The sequence below is a fragment of the Pseudophryne corroboree genome, unplaced genomic scaffold (genome assembly GCF_028390025.1).
Source record: "Pseudophryne corroboree isolate aPseCor3 unplaced genomic scaffold, aPseCor3.hap2 scaffold_1825, whole genome shotgun sequence".
Taxonomy (NCBI): domain Eukaryota; kingdom Metazoa; phylum Chordata; class Amphibia; order Anura; family Myobatrachidae; genus Pseudophryne; species Pseudophryne corroboree.
Genome location: NW_026968462.1, coordinates 1 through 12,520, shown reverse-complemented (window position 1 = coordinate 12,520; position 12,520 = coordinate 1). Strand labels below are relative to the sequence as shown.

General features: G+C 39.8%; 1 protein-coding gene across 3 annotated transcripts in view; it reads right to left on the bottom strand.

Moving 5' to 3' along the window:
• The window catches only part of LOC135002980 (zinc finger protein OZF-like), a 45,196-nt gene extending 34,309 nt beyond the window's left edge, over positions 1-10,887 (bottom strand). Inside the window, exons 1-4 of one of the 3 annotated variants that reach the window (XM_063951707.1) lie at positions 8,068-8,219; positions 7,647-7,814; positions 7,399-7,551; positions 6,948-7,294 (exon numbers count right to left, since the gene is read on the bottom strand). The gene's annotated coding sequence lies outside the window, so the exon portion shown is untranslated. Of the gene's footprint in view, positions 1-6,947; positions 7,295-7,398; positions 7,552-7,646; positions 7,815-8,067; positions 8,220-10,806 lie in introns of those variants that run through there. The other 2 variants (XM_063951705.1, XM_063951706.1) reach the window with 2 other exon arrangements.
• Positions 10,888-12,520: the final 1,633 nt, after the last annotated feature.

Below are 12,520 nucleotides of genomic sequence, written 5' to 3'. Positions count from 1 at the left end.
TTACAGCAATAGAAACAAAGAACAAAACGTTGTTTTATAAAGCATAAGCATATTTTATTGATATATGTATATATATATATATATAACACGGTAAAGATGAATTTAAAACATTACATAAAATATTATTGACATAAGTTAAACATTGTGGCGCAAAATACCAACACAAAATACAGTGTATAAAAATAATATAAATTAGTTATATGTTATAGTTTCAGCCACTGTGAATCCTGAAATAGATTTACGGATCTTTTCCTAGGCAGTAAGTAACCGTGCGGTGTTGTTAAACCTGGGGGACTTAAAACATTTATTCGCCCTTTGTTAAGGGTTTGTAACGACATGGGCGATGTCACAGCGCCATCAGAGTCATCCTGCATCTCAGCTTTTAATCGTTCTAAACACATTCTATTCCCCGCATTGGCTATGACGGTTGATGGAATATTCAATTCAGACATTGCCCGCATAAATTCAGGCCAACCATTCGGTATATTACGGATCGACACACCGTTACTTTGCGTGATGCTTCTTATTAAATCTAACATGTTGGAACCAGGCACAGTGACGCCTTTGTACAGAAACTCCCCTTTACTGTTCCAGTCTGTGATGTGTTTAGAGCGTGTCATTTTACTCAATAGTATTTCACAGTTTTTCTTATACCGGTCATTAACACAGCTCAAAAGCTCATGATAAACAGCATCGGGGGCAATAGGCTGTGTCGTATTATTTGATTCATCAACAGATTTTGCAACGGGTGATAAAAGAGCTAAAGTTGACATTTCACTATCAGCCTGCTTACTCAACACCAGGTATCTCTGCAACAACATTGTATATCGCTTTGCTTTTTCATATTCTGATAAATCATTATTCTGTAGTATTTTCACGATCTCTACATCTAGACCGTGCGTTGCTGTTTTACGTATGTCGTCGCTGTTCGTTTTATTATGTAAACGTTCTATCTGATTCTGAGGCACCAGATACATTTTCTCAGCGTACTCCATCAGCGATTAGACAATAGTCCTGTAATTAGCGGTATAGCAAATCCAAGCAGCGAGCCGATAAAACCACCCGACTGTTTAACCAGAATCTTCTTTTTTCCAATGGCACATTTCTTATTACAAAGTGATTTTATAAGCGCACGCTTCTTTTTAAGGTAGTTCAGCTGCCGTTGAGACAGCGGTATTTTGCCTTTAAGCGTGTTGAGCGCTATCTCACAAATGGCCGTGACTAAATCGTTTGAAGCGTTGGATAAAATAGCATTTCTTTGGATTGGTGTTGCTTTAATTAACGTTTTTAAAAGCACCCAATTACGTCTTATCCGCCCCGACATGTTCACCGTTGTTAGAATGGCAACAAATGACTAAAGGTTGTACTGTTATAGCTTTATAGAACCACGCTTCTTAATGACAAAAGCGACAGGCTTGTCTGGTGGGAATAAGCCGCTTCGTAAACGATAATCGTCAAGAGCGTTGTTTCTTAAATCAACCAGCAAATACCCATAAGGGGCAGCCGTCGCGGATTCATAGGATTCGAGAAAAAAACGATGTTTCGATGGGTACATTTGTCTAGCCAGAATGCCCACCTGCATTTTATCCCTGGGGTTTTTGAACAGGACCATATATTTTGTGTTTAAATGTATAGTTCTGCTCTTTTTACCTTGACAAAATATGTTTTGGACAAGGTACAGGATACTGAGATTACGATGATGTACATACTTTGTGAAAGCCTTCTCAACCTCAGAATTATTACTTGCCGCGTCCATCAAATCATCAATCACTGTTAAATTAACCTTATCAGGGGGAAAAAGTTGATCATCGCTAAAAGACTCTGGTAAACCCTCTATAAAGCGCGTACCGGGGTAATCACGCAGAAGTTGGTCGTATATAGGTTGCCAACAGGTGTAAAACCAAACAACATTATCAGGTACATGAGTCATATGTGTTGCAGCGTGTTGCAACAGCGTTTTGACAAAATAACTTTTACCCGAATTGGACGGCCCCGCTAAAATACATGAGAAAGGGTGTTGAAATCTGGTGTCCATCTTAATAGCCGAACGGCAATGTTGTGAAGTTGTCCGTAAGAGACCGTTTAGTATAAACACACCTTTGCGTCTTCTGCAAAGTACGCGTCTCTATCTGCCAGCACTTTTTCACACGTACTATACCGGGTTGACGGATCACAACCTTTTTCTGGTCATCGCCTTCGGGGTTTAAAGGATAATCTAAGACCAGTGCTTTCAGGCTGTCAAAGTTAATGTGCTGCGCATTATCAACATTGAGCGTTATACCTTTAACTTTTAAACAGGTCTTTCCGTTGTTTAGTCGATAGCCGTATGACTTGGGACCGGCTGAGACAAATTCTGTTATATGGGTGCCTGTGGGCAGTTCGCTGGTCAACTCACCTAAATAATCACCCAATGGCGGGCTCCAGTCACCGGGTCTACTGACAAAAATTACAGAATCGGTGTCGTGATAAAGACATCTATCTTGTAATCTATACAGTAGTTTGTACAGTTCAACACGGGCATAAGCCGTTGTAAAGATGGCTATAGTTACATTTGAAATTGCACCCCTGGTGTAATGGTCTTTGGCATACTTCCAATTTACCATAACTGTATCATCGTCAATAAAATCCAAAGCGGACACGTCATAGTACGGTAAGAACGCGTATTCAAAAAGTTTGTCGGGGTCGGTCACTAGACACGTATTGGGCATGTTGCTACGTTGACCAAATTTACCCCATAAGGAATTTAAAAACAATTTTGAAATTTGTCTTTTAGCGGGGTTGATTTCTATGTGTTCGGGTCGTAAAGACAAGCCTTCATTCTTTTGATAGGCGTCTATATACTCTTGGCGTTTCTCGGCGTCTGTACACCATTCGGGATAACCAGAGGCCTCTTGTTTATCCCTGAGGTGCGTTTTAATGTAGCCTGAAAACAATTTGTCAGATCTCTCATCAAAATGCCACACCTCATAGATTTTACATACCTTGTACCCCATTTCTACAGCCAAGTTTAGTTCCACGGTACACCATGTACCGATGAGCGCACGTTTTTCTGAATCATGAACGCACGGCTCAGTCTGTCCAGACTCAGCGCATGTGCGACATAATGGAAACATTAACTTGCCGCCCATTTTAACTGGCAGAACCGGAAAGAATAGGCCACGAGGTGGATAAACTTTAACCCTGGCAAAACCGAAATACTTTGTGACATCACCAAAGTCCTTATAAATAATGCGTGGGTGCTGTATAGGATACGTTTTGGTTTTATTAACATACGGATAGAGACTGGTGAAATCAAAATAGTGTATTTTTTCATCACAGCCTGTTTTGTGATACAGCTTTATGGCGTTTGTGCGCCCGCCATAAAGAGCATCACGTGGCTCCAAGGGTTCGGGTAAATCTTTACCCTTCAGAAAAGCCTGTAGATCCGCATCAGAATCTAGCATAGACTTCCATTCACAACCCCAGATTTCACGTATCTGAAATCCACAACGCTTAAGGTAGTGCAACTTTACCTGCGTCTTGTGGTGTAATTGACCGTAGGTCGTTTTAGTCAGTTTGTTTTTATCATCGGCGTTGTAACAAGCACCACAGCCGTGGTAAAAACAACCTTGGAATTCAAATGCAGTTGGTGTTCCGTTAATCACGGCATAACCATCCAGGCTGTATTTACCAACTTTCTTCTCACCCCCTTGTAAAGCGTGTCTTATACTCACCCCTTCTTTGTGTTCTATGTACATTAACCACTGTATGGCGGGCGTTGAGTAACGCTTCTGCGTCTTGTGATAGTTATCACCCGGTACAAGCGCCAGTGTCTTTTCCTGTAAAAATTTACACCGGTACATGGCCATGCATACGCTCGCCAACGTGACTAATTGAAAAGCCTCGATGTGACGTTTAACCACAACCTTTTTTTTTTTCTTTGTTATTAGAAACTCCTGTTCTGTCATGGCTATAACAGCAGATCTGAAAGCATCACAAGCTTTTTGTAATATTTTCACATCGTCTTTACAATATCGCACGAGCTCTTTTTGAAAGTTAAACGGTTTGTGTACACACTGTTTATACCAAGCTGTAAACTCAGATAATTCATCAGGCATCATGTATTGTGGACCAAAATACTCTATTGACGGCATAGTTCCTATGTAATTTTGGTTATCAGCTGTGTTAAAAAAATGTGGGAAATAACCTTTGGTACCGTCAAACCCCATCGCCTTTGGTAACTTGCTAAGCCGCATGGGTAAAAAATTTAAAGAGTCGATAAATCTTATCTTCAAATCTTTTACCGTGATGCACATTATGTTGCCGCCTCTAGATAATAATTCAATCTTTAATTTCTCCTTAATCAGCTGGCGCAGCACAAAATATGCATCATAGCGACCTGCATTATGGGCTATGAATGTGTAATGCTCAAATTTTGGTTTCATGAACGTCTTTACAAAGTCTTCGATACACGCAACACCCTTAAACTCCCAGTCTTTCTCACCCGTTAATGTTAAAGCGTAACAGTAGTTTGGTATGTGCACACCCGTCTCCTGCATACACTCAAAATCATAAAAGATGTATTTCTTTGTGGGCTCTTCCGGCTTGATGGTTTGTATATAGCACAAATGGTTCGAAAACCCATCAACGAACACCTTACAAATGGGGCACTTTAGGCCTCTGCAGTTATGATCTGTTCGCCTGTAGAGACAACACTTGTCACAATATACATGTTCAAGACAGGATATTTTGTGATCAAGAGCTAAAGCTTTGTGTAGCTCTAAACACTCGTTTGATCGACAAAATACCCTACACAACGAACACCTTAAAGCCGTCACACCATCGTCAATACAAGCCGGCCTGTGACAAGCCTTACAAAAGAAAAGACAATCGTGATTATTTCTATGATGGTAAGCGCTATGACAACGGACGCAGTAATATCGGGCACCAAGAAACGCTTTGATATCGAGTATCCCATAAAAGTGACAATCGTGATATAGCACAAAGATCGTGTCTTTGTAACGACTGTCTGCACTGTAGTATTTCCAAGACCCTTGACTGTAATAGAGGAGATTGATGGATACTTTTAAATAATTTTCAAAAATTGCAACATCGCTAAAGCTGACCGCTTTATCAAGCGGCAGATTCAAAGCTTTATGTAGTTGTATCGCTCTCTCCTGTATTACATGATCATTGGCATTGTTACCTTTATCCAGAAGTTTACAGACGCTAGCGGCCAAACACAGGTTATTACCTACGCGTCTGAAGTCATAGAGATATCTCTTTCTTTTATCTATTATTAAACTTTGGGGCAGGCGCTGTAAACTACGCCCAGTCAAACCAGACCCTGCCCTGTTTTTAAAAATACTGATCACAAATCTTAAGCCTGTGGATAATAAGAATTCAGCGTTACTTTGAAGCGTGTTTGTAATCTGATTCAAAAAACTGGCAGCGTCTAATGTTTCTTGCGGCTTACGATGCGAATAGATGGCATTGTGTAACCCACCCCCCTCCAATCTAAGCTGAACGCGGTCGGCCGGATCCACGCCCGCAAGGACACCATCGAGCATGGCCTGTATAGCCGTATGAATGGCTCGAACCCCCTCTACAAATGATGTAACCCTGTCCAAATTAACAAACCGATAGTGATTGTGGTACTCAACGGCTCTGAAATTCGGTCGTTGTCGTTCATAACTGTTAATTGCCTCTAAGTATACATGTTGCCGACCTTCGTCATTACCGGGTGACTCAACACGGCCTGCATCATCATATATGGGGCTTGCATCGCGCTCAATATTGTCAGCCTGTGATTCGTCATTCGGTAATGCATGGGGTGGGGATTGATCTAAATCTACACGCCTCGCACTGTGCTGACCGCCTACCACATGTTCCCTGTGCCGCTTGCGTTTTCTCAATTGACCACCTACCGCATGTTCCCTGTGCCGCTTGCGCTTTCTCGATCTGATTAATGTTGTTACAGCCTGTTTCACCTTTGCGCGTCGGAATAACTGTGAGATCTTGTATGTTAAACAAGGTTTAATTCGTGGTTTTTTTTTACAGTCATTTAAATTTAAAACACGTTTCAAACCATTGCCTAGCATGCCTAGTCACGGATCAGTTTCATTTATTTCTGCAAAATGATGTATATTGGCTTTAATAAATTCAGTGGTCTTAACCGACCGATCTATGTATTTTGACATGACATTCATATACGTCTCAACAACTTCTTTAACAATGTCTTGTTTACATTTACTACCGTGGCACACACCTTTAATGTGTTTTAACAAGTATCCGGCTTTTACGCCCATGTTCTCAACATCTTCCCGTATCTTACCCAACAGCGCGTAAAATTGTATTTCAGCGTCTTGGCCTAATTGTTCTGAATTTTGACATTCATCAACTATGTCGGGCGCTAGCCCTCGCGCCGGTACACAAGCATCAGCCGATGCGTGTACCAGGGCTGTCGTTGTAAAAATATTGGGCATTGATGTTACACAATCAACCGTTGTAGTATCACCAGGTATTCCTGCAACGGCTGATAATACTTCATCAGAACTATTCTGCGGATCTTGTGTCGTTGACTCTACACAGTTTGTAATAAGCTCTTGCCCATTTATGTCATCAATATCTGATATCACAGGATTACCGGCTATGTGTCTTGTTTCTGTTTCAGAGCAATCCTGTGTATCGGTAATAGTGATGACATCGGATTGCGACAATTGCTTAACATTACTTCTTGAGTCAATATTTGATAACAAACCAATGCCTGCTATGTGCCTTGTTTCTGTTTCAGAACAAACCTGTGTATCTGGAATTGTGATTACAGCGGATTGCGACAATTGCTTAACATTACTTCTTGAGAGACGCGATGCCCTCTTAACCTTTACAGTCTTTGTATTACCAGCGACATCCCGGTCTGCAGTGTTAAACGCTGTGTGTTTTGATGTTACAGCAACATCATTACTTACGCATGATACAGTTTGTAACGCGATCCTTCTCCGTTGTGGCTTATCATTTTCGGAATATGACAATTTTCTTTTCAGATCTGTAAATGTTGAATTATGACTTCTCTCATTCGTTCTTGGTCGAGCCGGCTTTCGTTTGTTCGGTACGATACAGCCGTTATGCACAGCCATAACTGATGACCTAGCAACGTTCTTATGTACAATTGCCGGCGTTACGAATTGATGGTTCTCCGCTTCAGCGGCGGTTGTGCGTTTTGATATTTTCCCGCTTGTACTAGGCCTGTGTATCTGCGAGCATGTATCACTGACTGTTGGTATCAAAGGAGCATAGCGTCTTGCTACAGCATCATCTGTAATACATATATTATAAAATAAATATAAACGACTCTGCATGTAAATCAGTATTTAAATCACCGCATAACAATATACCATATAACAGCGTTTGATTACACACCTGCTGCTGCGAATTGATGGCTTTCCGTTTCAGCGGCGGTTGTGCGTTTTGATATTTTCCCGCTTGTACTAAGACGGTGTATTTGCGCTACTGAATCACATCCTGATGGTATCGTCGGCGCATAACGCATTGCTACAGCCTCATCTGTAATACCTATATTATAAAATAAATATAAACAACGCTGCCTGAAAATCAGCATTTAAATCAACGCATAACAATATACCATATAACAGTGCTTGATTACACACCTGCTTTATATTCGAATGTTTTAGCACGACCCCCTGTCGCGTGTGGGAAAAACGGTTGCTCATCAACAACATTGCTGTTCTGTATAGATGTGTTGTGACAATAATCAGGTTTGTTCAATATATCCCGTAGAATAACATCAGCCGTCGCATCATCCATTTTTGTGGCATCTTTAACCGGTGAAAAATGAAAAATAAAAATAAAAAAAATAAAAAATATTACATACGGTATAAAATTAGAATAACATGAAAAAGCGATTCATTACTGAGAATATAAAGTGTGTACAGTTGACAACAAATCAGCACAACTGTACAAGGTTTATTTTTAATTCTTTAGCCGTGGAAAAATAAATAAATAAATAAAAAATAAAAATAAAAAATAAAAAATAAAATAAAAAATAAATAAAGATATCATGTTACTCACAATCTGGCGCCAATTCCAAAATATTATTAAAATCCGGTATAGCGCTGAAGTCTAAGCCAAAGGGACTATCAACAGACAAATCGAGATTCTCTGTATTTGTGATTACTGTCAAATCGGGGGAAATAAAAATGAGAAAATAATAATTATTTAATAATTACTATTTAATAATTACTTATCAATGTATCCAGACTGTTGTACGTTCATACTATTTAAACTTTTAAAAATGAACAAATTGTAGACCTTGACTATAATTTCATACTATTTAAACTTGAAATATAAATAAAAACGCGTCAATGTCCTTTATAGACATAGCTTACTTTGAGAGGTTTGATAACTTGGCAAAGCATCATCATCATCAGAAGAAGAAGATCTGTTTCTAACCATGAAAGTGTTTTTGTTGTTGATGTTCTGCATTGTCTGTCTCTGAACCAATAATGAAAATGAGAGCCGGTTAATATCTATCATCTATCAAACGAATTAGTTGAAATATTGTGTTGGCGCATTCCCAAAATGAACCACTAGATGTCGCTATTACCACATATTTAAATAACATTCAGACAGCCACATTATTAAAACTATATGTTCTATGTGTTACAATGCATCGCTAAACAACAACATCAATGTGGGTATACCCACATTGATGTTGCTGCTTAGCGATGCATTTCACATATGAGTGCATACTGCGATTTGCAACTGTCCAATAGGTTTGAAATATTAACATATTATACATGTATGCCTAAAAACAAAGGATGCAATGACAGGACAGAATCGTGTAACAGTGTGTATATCGCGGCATAGAAACAACATATTTAAACAGCATTCAGAGCCATATTTGTAAAATAAAATAAATAAATAAATAAATAAATAAAATAAAAAATGCAATATGTATAAATATAATAATAATAATAATAATAATTATGATAATAATAATAATAATAATAATAATAACACTTACCATAATGTCTTCACGTGTGTATAGCTGTGCAGCTTTAGTTGAAATTTCTTCTCTGTCCCACTTCAGTGATGTGGTCTGTTCTTATAACACTGGCTGTGAGCCATATGGCCCCCACCAACCTGTGGTACGCCGTCCCACATTTCCAAGATGCTTGGGCGGGACTTTTAAATATATAAATTCTAGTCTATAATTTAGTAAATGTGATAAATATTTTCAGTTACAATAAAGATATAATCTTTTAGCTGTTTCTTAAATGTCATACACAGAGCATCAAACGCATACCAAATACATTTATATTATATATACAGAAGAAAAAAATAAATAAATAAATAAAAAATAAAAATCCTGAGTGGTCTAAACTACTTGTATAGATTGAATGGAAGTCATTCCAAATGGGTATATCTTATACTGTAGAATATGAGGCTCATAAAAAGCGCATAAATTATTTAATAATAAAATGAATTTATAAAAAGCATTATACAGAAGTTCTTATGAACTAATGTGCATGAATACAAAATTATTTTATGATTCCATAAATATACACTGGCTTACTGATTTGTAGCTAAAATTACAAAAAATATTGTCTTTGTACATGAATACAAAATTATTTTATGATTCCATAAATATACACGGGCTTACTGATTTGATTAGGACCCATCACCATGATATCTCATTATGGTATGTAATTAATCCAAAAGATGGAAAAATCCGATTTGAGTCAACACATAAACCTGTAGGTGGTGCTAATGTTCCTCTACAGAGATAACAATCGAAAATGGTTTTGATTAGGACCCATCACCATGATATCTCATTATGGTATGTAATTAATCCAAAAGATGGAAAAATCCGATTTGAGTCAACACATAAACCTGTAGGTGGTGCTAATGTTCCTCTACAGAGATAACAATCGAAAATGGTTTTGATTAGGACCCATCACCATGATATCTCATTATGGTATGTAATTAATCCAAAAGATGGAAAAATCCGATTTGAGTCAACACATAAACCTGTAGGTGGTGCTAATGTTCCTCTACAGAGATAACAATCGAAAATGGTCATGGTCAAATTATAAGCAATGGTCATGGTCAAATTTGCACATCGTGCTTCTGAGGGGTTTCTGAGCATTTAAAATGACCTTTGTGACATTTTAAAATGACCTTTTAAATTAGTGCCATGTGTGATGAACCCTTGCTTCTAAGAATGTTCATGGTTAAATTGTACATCGTGGCTTCTGAGGGTTTCTGAGCATTTAAAATGACCTTTGTGACATTTTAAAATGACCTTTTAAATTAGTGCCATGTGTGATGAACCCTTGCTTCTAAGAATGTTCATGGTTAAATTGTACATCGTGGCTTCTGAGGGTTTCTGAGCATTTAAAATGACCTTTGTGACACGGTCATTAGTGATTATCCTTTTTAAAACTGTAACATGTGTGACTCATGAAGTTTCAGCTGCTGGAATGTAAGAACATTTTGTGTTACAAAAAAAAAAAAAAAAGATGTATTTTAAAGTGTGTGTCATATGTGACATTCTGCGACTGGTGCTGCTCGACACTCTGCGACTGGTGTTACGCGACAATTTTTAATACGTTTTAATATCGAACACTATAAATTTATATTAATTTTATATTAAGCGATATAAAACACTATCATTTAATATTAAAAGGGGGCGGGTCCTAGGTCAAGGGGGCGTTAACAACTGTCAAGTTTGACAGAAAGGTTGACTTTATCTACTGGCCCCCATACCTGTTCTCCCCTGTACAATACATGACAGTCTCCTCTTACCCAGTGATGTGAGGGGCCGGTGATTCTCCATCATCACGTCCTTGTACTGACCCCTGTGTTCCTCTATATACTCCCCCTCCTGCATGGAGACATAGACAGTGACATCCTGACACCTTATAGGAACCTGACACACACAGTGATACAGTCATCACCCAGACACATCCCCTGGTGTTACTGTATAATGTCTCATTCCCAGCAGTCACCTCTCTAGTCATCATCCAGACACGTCCCCTGGTGTTACTGTATAATGTCCCATTCCCAGCAGTCACCTCTCCAGTCATCACCCAGACACATCCCCTGGTGTTACTGTATAATGTCCCATTCCCAGCAGTCACCTCTCCAGTCATCACCCAGACACATCCCCTGGTGTTACTGTATAATGTCCCATTCCCAGCAGTCACCTCTCCAGTCATCACCCAGACATGTCCCCTGGTGTTACTGTATAATGCCCCATTCCCAGCAGTCACCTCTCCAGTCATCACCCAGACACATCCCCTGGTGTTACTGTATAATGTCCCATTCCCAGCAGTCACCTCTCCAGTCAACGCCCAGACATGTCCCCTGGTGTTCCTGTATAATATCCAATTCCAAGAAGTCACCTCTCCAGTCATCAAGCAGACATGTCCCCCGGTGTTACTGTATAATGCCCCATTCCCAGCAGTCACCTCTCCAGTCATCACCCAGACACATCCCCTGGTGTTACTGTATAATGTTCCATTCCCAGCAGTCACCTCTCCAGTCAACGCCCAGACACGTCCCCTGGTGTTACTGTATAATGCCCCATTACCAGCAGTCACCTTTCCAGTCATCACCCAGACACACCCCCTGGTGTTACTGTATAATGTTCCATACCCAGCAGTCACCTATCCAGTCATCACCCAGACACATCCCCTGGTGTTACTGTATAATGTCCCATTCCCAGCAGTCACCTCTCCAGTCATCACCCAGACACGTGCCCTGGCGTTACTGTGTAATGCCCCATTCCCGGCAGTCACCTCTCTAGTCATCACCCAGACACATGCCCTGGTGTTACTGTATAATGTCCCATTCCCAGCATTCACCTCTCCAGTCAGCAGCTGAATGATCTTGTTGGTGAGTTCCAGGATCTTCTGGTCACTGTGTCTCTCATGTATCAGTGAGTGAGGTGGAGGCACCGTAATGGGGCTCTGGGTTCTGCTTAGTCCTTCTGACAAACAGGGACGGCTGCTGGGTGTCTCACACTCATTGGATGTCTTCTTCACTACTGTGCAATCCTGCAAAATGGGGAAGGCATCAATATCACTATAAATACTGCCAGATACCCTCACCTCCCCAGTCATGTCCCTGTATTATCACTATAGATATAAGTGATGTCACAGTGACACTCCCAGATCCCCTCACCTCCCCAGTCATGTACCTGTATTATCACTATAGATATAAGTGATGTCACTGTGATGCTCCCGCATCCCCTCACCTCCCCAGTCATGTCCCTGTATTACTATAGATATAAGTGATGTCACTGTGACGCTCCCAGATCCCCTCACCGCCCCAGTCATGTCCCCGTATTATTACTATAGATATAAGTGATGTCACTGTGACACTCCCAGATCCCCTCACCTCCCCAGTCATGTCCCTGTATTATTACTATAGCTATAAGTGTAGCTCCCTAGTATGATGCTATGATTTGTACGAGTGTAAATAAATGAAATTTATATGGTAGTTATATGCCCTTGAG